Here is a 9,278-nt window from a genome sequence, read left to right on the forward strand (position 1 = left end):
AATAATAATGTAACTATGTGAAGATTCTCTCTCATTTAAGAATTTCAGATCTTGGTATTGTATTCAAACAGCAAAAACTAAAATGACATTGCAAGGATAACACAACTCATGTGAAGAAGCAAAAACTTAGGCTCAACCGATACTAACCGATAGTTGTTGGAGAAGAAAGGTGGGATGCCTAACAGGGCATCCCCAAGCTTAGATGCTTGAGACTTCTTGAAATATTATCTTGGGGTGCCTTGGGCATCCCCACGCTTGAACTTTTATGTCTCCTTAATTCCTCTCATATCATGGTTTCTCTTTTTATCAAAAAGCTTCATCCACACCAAACTCAACAAGAACTCATGAGATAGGTTAGTATAAACCAATGCAAAACCTTATCATTTTCTACTGTAACAAATCACTAAAATTATTATTCAACATTGCATACTAAATGAATCTGCATATTTAATACTCATATCCTCAAATAGAATCATTAAACAACCAAACATATGCAAACAATGCAAACATAACAGCAATCTGTCAAAACAGTACAGTCTGTAAAGAATGCAAGAGTATCAATACTTCCCTAACTCCAAAAATTATGAAATAAAATCCCCACTGTAGTACATTTATCATAGCTCATTATGCAAAAAGTTTCAACATTATATCATGCTCTGACTTTTCTAGGGAATTTTTGCAACCGCGGTAAACTTTCTGTTTTCAAACAGCAACATGTATACTAGCAAAATAAGCATGGTAAAGGCTATCCTTGACATTTTTATTGAAACTAAAGATGAAAAACATTATTCTAAATAACTTAAATAAAATACTAACAAGAGAAAATGACGCTCCAAGCAAAACACATATCATGTGGTGAATAAAAATATAGCTCCAAGTAAAGTTACCGATGAATGAAGACGGAAGAAGGGATGCCTTCCGGGGCATCCCCAAGCTTAGGCTCTTGGTTGTCCTTGGATATTACCTTGGGGTGCCTTGGGCATCCCCAAGCTTAGGTTCTTGCCACTCTTTATTCCATAGTCCATCGAATCTTTACCCAAAACTTGAAAACTCCACAACACAAAACTCAACAGAAAATTCGTAAGCTCTGTTAGTATAAGAAAATAAAACCACCACTTAGGTACTATAATGAACTAATTCTCAATTAATATTGGTGTAATCTCTACTGTAATCCAACTTATCTATGGTTCATACATTCCGATACTACTCATAGATTCATCAAAATAAGCAAACAACACATAGAAAACAGAATCTGTCAAAAACAGAACAGTCTGTAGTAATCTGTATCAAACGTATACTTCTGGAACTCCAAAAATCCTACCAAATTAGGAAGACCTAAGAAATTTGTGTAACAATCCAGAGCAAAAAGAATCATATCATAAGAACGTTTCTGTGAATTAACAAAACTAATGTACTGGGTGCAAAAGTTTCTGATTCTCAGCAGGATCAACACAACCATCACCGTAAGCTATCCTAAAGGTCTTACTTGGCACTTTATTGAAACAAAAGCTATAAAACATGATTACTACAGTAGCATAATCATGTGGACACACAAAAACAGTAAGGGTAAATATTGGGTTGTCTCCCAACAAGCGCTTTTCTTTAATGCCTTTCTAGCTAGGCATGATGATGACAATGATGCTCACATAAAAGATAAGAATTGAAACATAACGGGAGCATCATGAAGCATATGACTAGCACATTTAAGCCTAACCCACTTCCTATGCATAGGGATTCTGTGAGCAAACAACTTATGGGAACAATAATCAACTAGCATAGGAAGGTAAAACAGGCATAGCTTCAAGATTTTCAACACATAGAGAGGAAACTTGACATTATTGAAATTCCTACAAGCATATATTCCTCCCTCATAATAATTTTCAGTAGCATCATGAATGAATTGAACAATATAACCAGCACCGAAAGCATTCTTTTCATGATCTACAAGCATAGAAAATTTACTACTCTCCACATAAGCAAAATTCTTCTCATTCGGAATAGTGGAAGTATCATAAAAGACTTGAACACAAAAAATTGTTTCCACATTAAAAGAGTAATGTTCAGAAAAAGGATAATCATAATCATGACAAGTTTTATAAATATAATCATCACTACTTTTTATAGCATAAGTTTCATCACAATAATCATCATAAGTAGCAACTTCGTTCTCATCATAATCGATTGAAACCTCTTCCAAGATAGTGGAATCATCACTAAATAAAGTTGACACTCTTCCAAATCCACTTTCATCAATATAATCATCATAGGTAAGAGGCATGCTATCATCATAATAAATATTCTCATCAAAACTTGGGGTACAAAACATATCATCTTCATTAAACATAGCATCCCCAAGCTTGGGACAAACATTAATTCTAGAAAATATATTCTCAAATATTTCATCCTCATCAAACATAGCTTCCCCAAGCTTGGGCCTTTTCATATCATAAGCATAATAACTCTCATCAAATCTGAGTTGCCATAAACCATAAGGCGACGGACGCCGAGTGAAATGGCCGTGCGCAACCCATACAAAAGTGCCTCGTATTCTGCTTCATTGTTGGAGCAATCAAAGTGGATCTGGAGCACATATCTGAGCTTATCTCCTCGGGGGGAAACCAATACTGCCCCAGCACTGGAACCATTCAACATCTTAGAACCGTCAAAGAACATGGTCCAGTGCTCCGAGTGAACTTGAGTCGGCTGCTGTTGTTCAATCCACTCGGCGATGAAATCTGCTACTGCTTGGGACTTAATGGCTTTCTTTGCCTCAAACTTGATATCAAGGGGAAGGAGTTCAAGCGCCCATTTTGCCACTCGACCAGTTGCATCTCTGTTGTGTAGAATCTCTGACAATGGGGCGTCGCTGACGACTGTAATGGAATGATCAGAGAAATAATGAGCAACCTTCTTCATGGTCATGTAAATCCCATATACATGCTTCTGATAATGAGGGTATCTTTGCTTCGATGGGGTCAACACTTCGGAAAGATAATATACAGGGCACTGAACTTTGAAGGCTTTCCCTTCTTCTTCCCGCTCGACCGTAAGTATTGTACTGACGACTTGCCCTGTGGCTGCAATGTAAAGCAACAAAGGCTCTTTGTTGATTGGAGCAGCAAGCACCGGCTAGGTGGAGAGCAGAGCTTTTAGCTCTGCAAATGCTGCATCAGCTTCTGGAGTCCACTCGAACTTGTCGGACTTCTTCATCAGTCAGTAAAGAGGCAATGCCTTTTCACCGAGGCGAGAGATGAATCGACTTAACGTGGCCAAGCATCCAGTAAGCTTCTGGACATCGTGCACACGCATGGGGCATTTCATTCGGAGTATTGTGCCAACTTTTTCTGGGTTGGCGTCAATTCCTCGTTCGGAAACGAGAAAACCGAGTAACTTTCCGCCAGGAACTCCGAATGTGCACTTCGATGGATTAAGCTTGATATCATACCTCCTGAGATTGGTAAATGTTTCAGCGAGGTCAGTCAACAGGTCAGAACCCTTCCGTGATTTGACCACAATATCATCCATGTATGCTTCCACGTTCCGACTGATTTGAGTGAGTAAACACTTCTGAATCATTCTCATGAACGTGGCTCCGGCATTCTTGAGGCCGAATGGCATGGTGACATAGCAGAAGCACCCGAATGGAGTGATGAAAGCTGTTTTGATCTTGTTGGGTCCATACAGACGGATCTGATGGTAACCGGAATAAGCATCTAAAAAAGACAGGCGCTCACATCCCGCGGTAGAGTTGACTATTTGGTCGATGTGGGGGAGAGGAAAATGATCTTTCGGGCAGGCCCGATTAATATGTTTGAAATCAGTGCACATGCGAAGTGACTTGTCCTTCTTGGGGACCATGACAACATTGGGAGCCACTCGGAGTGGTAAATCTCTCGGATAAACTCGGCTGCCAGGAGCCGAGCCACCTCCTCGCCAATGGATTTTCTCTTCTGGACGGACCATCGAAGATGTTCTTTGACAGGTTTCGCTTTTGAGTCGACTCGTAAATGATGCTCAGCCAGCCCCCTAGGAACACCCGGCATGTCAGCAGGCTTCCATGCGAAGATGTCCTAGTTCTCACGGAGGAACTGGATGAGCGCTTCTTCCTATTTAGAGTCGAGTGTTGTGGAAATATGAGTCGGAGCAGCACTGGGGTCGGTCAGGTGAATGTGAACGGGTTTCGTCTCACCAGACGACTGGAACGCTGACTCCGTGGCGGGCTTCTTGGCCCGCAATAAATCACTCGGATCTGCATTTTTCTGATATTCTTGCAGCTCCACCACTGTTATCTGAGCATCGGCAATCTTTGAGCCCTTCTAAAAGCACTCTTCTGCCTTTTTCCGATTGCCAGTGATGGTGATCACACTTTTGGGACCAGGCATCTTCAATTTGAGGTACACATAACATGGTCGAGCCATGAATCGTGCATAAGCTAGCCTGCCCAAAATAGCGTGATAAGCACTCTGAAATCCACAACTTCAAATGTTAACTTTTCTTTGCGGAAATGCTTTGAATCGCCGAAAACCACATCAAGAGCAATTTGGCCGAGTGACTCAGCCTTCTTCCCAAGAATGACTCCATAGAAGCTCATGTTGCTAGAACTGAGTCTGGACATCGGAATGCCCATTCTCTTCAGCGTCTCCGCATACAATATATTCAGTCCGCTGCCACCATCCATCAGAACTTTAGTCAGTCAAGTGCCCTTGATGACCGGGTCGACCACCAATGCTTGCCTCCCAGGGGTGGCTATGTGCGTCGAATGATCAGACTGGTCGAATGTGATGGCGGTCTGAGACCATTTCAGGTAACTGGGTGTCGCCGGAGCAACCATATTCACCTCACGGTTGATAACTTTGAATCGACTTTTGCTCTCAACATCAGCAAAAATCATCAGGGTGGAATTGACATGGGGGTATCCTCCATCACTGTCCTCTTTGTCCTCAACCTTGTCCGACTCCTTTTCTTTATCCTTGGGCTGTTTCCCTTGAAACTACTGGATTAAGAGCCGGCACTGGCGACTGGTATGTTTCGGGTAAATGAAGTTACCCTCTTCATCTTTCTTCATGTGGATGTGGCATGGCAAATCCATCACATCGTTTCCTTCCTTGTCCTTCACCTTCTTGGGGTTCCAAGATCCTTTGGGCTTCCCTTTAAATTTGCCCTGAGCCACGGCCAAGGCTTCTCCAGGAGCAGCTGGCTCAGCCTTCCGCTTCTGCTTCCTTCTGGAATTTCCTTTTTCTGACTGGCTCGGCTTGTACTTGCCACTCCGGAGTCGATCCTCTTCTTCACCATTGGCATATTTGGTGGAAATCTCCATCATTTGACTCAGGGTCATGTCTCCGGTCCGACCAAACTTCAAACTTAACTCCCTGTTCTTAACACCTTCCTTGAAAGCACAGACTGCTTGGTGATCAGATACGTTCTCCACCGTATGATGCAATGTGATCCACCTCTGGATGTAATATCTCAAGGTCTCATTCGAATTTTGCACGCAAACCTGCAGCTCTGTCAAACCTGCTGGTCGCTTGCAAGTTCCTTCAAATGTCCTGACAAACACTCGGGCAAGATCTTCCCAAGTGTAAATGCTGCTAGGAGCCAACTGATTCAGCCAGGCTCTGGCCGAGCCCTCCAACATAAGCAGTAGGTGTTTCATGGCCACCTCATCATTGCCACCGCCAATCTGAACAGCCACTCGGTAGTCCTCAAGCCAAGTATCAGGCTTGGACTCACCAGTGAACTTACTCACCCCAGTCGCCAACCTGAAGTTGGGAGGAACCACGGCGGCTCTGATGGATCTGCTAAAACACTCTGGTCCTGAGACATGAACTCTGCTGCTGGTGGGCACATCTCTATCATGGCCTTCATGGTGAGCTCTATTCCGGTCGACCAGACCCTGAACGATAATGGATCTCGCATCAAAGCCTGGTTCTCTGGGGTCAACTGGAACCCTTCACCCAACACTGTGCTGGCGTCTGTCATCTTGCTGCCGAGGGGCGTACGACCCACCCCTTGGGGGAGGAGTGGGCACTCGACGCCGATCATCGCGATCGAATCTGTCATCATACTGATCACGTCGACCTCCACGTCCATCACGCCGCAGGGGCGATCTTGGGCTATGGGCCGACTGGACTGTATTCGCAGCGACGGATCGACTGTGAATCCTATTACACGACTGCGATACAGCTGAATTCTGATCTCTTGCTGCCCGGAACAAATCTCAGATCTGCATCAAGCCCCTGCCAGCCTCTGACTGGGAGGGCTAAATCGACTCTGCTATTTGGGCTGCAGCCGCTAAATTCTGAATCGGAGTTCGATATACCTGAGTCGGTGGTGGAAAGAGTTGACGTCGACTGGAGTCTGGAACTCGCTGCCGTGCGCGCTCGTCGAGTGCTCGTTGGAGGTTCTCCAGTCGAGTGTGTTCAGCCAAGTTGGCCAAACGTGCGTCCTCCAAGGCACGAGCCTCGGGGGTTTCTCCTATGATAGGAGTATGCAGAGCATCCATGTTCCGGCGACGTAGACCTTCCCTTTGCAGCGAAGTGAGTGGCTCGGGCTGATACTCCTCATGGACTTGCACTGGGTCGCCTCCGCCGTCTCCCCCGTCGGTGCGGGGAAGCCGGGAGGACTACGCGGTCCATTGACCATCAGGACCTCCGCCGCTGGATCACTGCTGTCGCACATGGATGCAGTCTCTACGGAGCCAGTCGTCAGATCAAACAGGCCGTAGAGAGATTCGTCGGGCTCGATCGCCGAGACTTGGGTGGTGGCCGATTGGTGAGCCACTGCGTGTCTCACCCACCGCTGAAGCCTCGACCGACCAGAGCGCTTACGCTGGCGGGAGACAGGGGGGAGGATGACGCAGGGGTCGATCGATACCGGGCCGACGGTTGACGCAGCAGAACGCCGCGGACACATGCGCGAAAGTGAGTCGCTCCGCGGACTGGAAGCGCGTCGATGTCGAGTGGAGCCTCCTGGAGCCAAGTGAAGTCGTTGGCGATGAACGTGAGCGCGCCGAGACGGATCTCGCGGCCCTCGACCAAAACTCCGCCAAAAACCATGGTGAAGGCGATCGGAACAATTGCAAGTTCTCCAATAAGTCGCTAAGACACCTGCCCCACGGTGGGCGCCAACTGTCGTGGTACTAAGACTGACAGTAGAATAGGGGGTAGGTATGGAGAGGCAAGATCCTAGCTATGGAGTAGTTGTATATGCAAGAGATTTACGAGTTCAGGCCCTTCTCGAAGGAAGTAACAGCCCTACGTCTCGGAGCCCGGAGGTGGTCGACTGGATTATATGTGTATGAGTTACAGGGGTGCGAACCCTTTACACTGTGGAGGGGGTGGCTTATATAGTGTCTACCCGACCCCTCCGGCCCTCAGTTATGCGGGGTTTAAAGTACATTAAGGCCAGGCGTTACTGGTAACGCCTTACATAAAGTGTCATCATGACCATAAAGACTACTTAATTACAGACCGTTTGGATATAGAGAGACTCTTGAACTCCTGGTGGTCGAGTGAGGCTTCATGGTCGAGTGTCTTTGAGTCTATCGAGTGGAATCCCTCCAGGTCGACTGGAAGGTAGTTTCTTCTAGAGATGTCCTTGGGGAGGGTATCTTTGGGCAGGTCCATGACCCTACCCTAGGTACATGGCTTCATCATTAGCCCCCGAATGGATCGAGGTTTGAGTGAGGAAGGAGTTGAGAGTTTTTCCGACCTGTTTTTCGTGTTGCGAGTGTGTCTTACTCTAGATCAATGACTTTTTAGTGATGGTGTCAACTTCTCTTTCAGTCACCTTGATCCATTCTTTAAATCTGTCGAGTGAACTTTATGAACTTGGAGATTTCCGAGCGACGGATTGGAGGAAATCTGCCGTCTGACAAGTTTCTCTGCTGTTAGCGGATTTAGCGGGATCCGAATTTCGGGAAGCGCGCGAAGCGGAGAAGGCCGCGGTACTCGGATGGGATAAGGCAAAGACGGCTCGATCTCCGTGCCACCTTTTTCGCCATGTATCGCGCGCGCGACTGTTGTGGGATTTGACAGGATTGCTCGGGCCTACCAGTCAGCCACTCAGAAGCGACTTCATATAAGGCGCCGGGCGGGGTTTTTTTGAACAGTGCGCCCTCATTTTCTCTTCCCCCGTCCTCAGATTCATCTACTGTGCCCACCACCTGCTTAGCGCTGCTGCTCTGTGCCTGCTTCGCCGACGACAATGGTGAAGGAGAAGACGACGGCTTTGGAGCGGGCGAAGAAGGCGACGGCGAAGGCGAAGGGGAGAGCGACCAGTCGGGGCGGATCGTCGTCGCGGTCCAGCCTGCCGCAAGGCTGGATCTAGGGAGATTGGATCCGCTCGACCATCACCCAGAAGGACCTCGACGACCTGGCCAACGAAGGACTGATCCCCCATGGGTCAGCAAGGCTTCCGGGGATGGAGTGGCAGCCGCAGCCTCAAGAGGGTGAGTGTGTCCTCTTAGCCACCCATGTTGATCGCGGGTTTTCTCTACCGCTGAATCTCTTCTTTCGGGGGTTTCTGAACTTCTTTGGGGCACAACTCCATCACTTCACACCCAACTCCATTGCCTATCTCGCCGCTTTCGTGTCTTTGTGCGAAAACTTCTTGAGTTGTCGGCCGCACTGGGGCCTTTTCAAACACATTTTCACCTGTCGCTCTCAGACGGTGAAAAAGGCTAGTCTGAATGACGAGAGAACCCAAGTAATCCAGATGTGTGGGGGTCTTGGGGTTCAGATGAGGAGTAAGAGTACCTTCCCAGCCATGACCCTTCCCGAGTCAGTTAGAGGGTGGCAGTCGACCTGGTTTTACTACCAAGACTAGCCGACGCCAGGGCAGTAGACTGGACTCCCTCCTTTCTACATGGGTCGAGTGAACAAGCCGTCCTCTCTGAAGGTGCTTCCAGAGGAGAAGGCTCAGGTTAAAATGTTGATGGAGCGTGTAGTTCAGCTCATTCGCGACGGAGTGACTGGCATGGATCTTTTGGAGGTTTTCCTTCGACGGTGCATTCAGCCACTCCAATACCGAGGCCACCCGATGTGGTTGTACTCTGGTACCGAAGAAACCAGTCGGGTCCACCCAGAGGAGGTCGACGACGCCACACTGGAGAGGTGGATGATTGCCATCACAGGGAACAAAGATAACCCTCGTGAAGCTAGGAGGATCCCACCACTCGACCAGTCTTACGAACCAGACAAGGTATGACCACTTATCTCCGACTGTGATCCTGTTTCATTCATTCTGTTTTGCTGCAAGTCGGCCGATTGACTTTTGTT

This window comes from Triticum aestivum, chromosome 7B (genome assembly GCF_018294505.1).
Source record: "Triticum aestivum cultivar Chinese Spring chromosome 7B, IWGSC CS RefSeq v2.1, whole genome shotgun sequence".
In the NCBI taxonomy this organism is placed as follows: Eukaryota; Viridiplantae; Streptophyta; class Magnoliopsida; order Poales; family Poaceae; genus Triticum; species Triticum aestivum.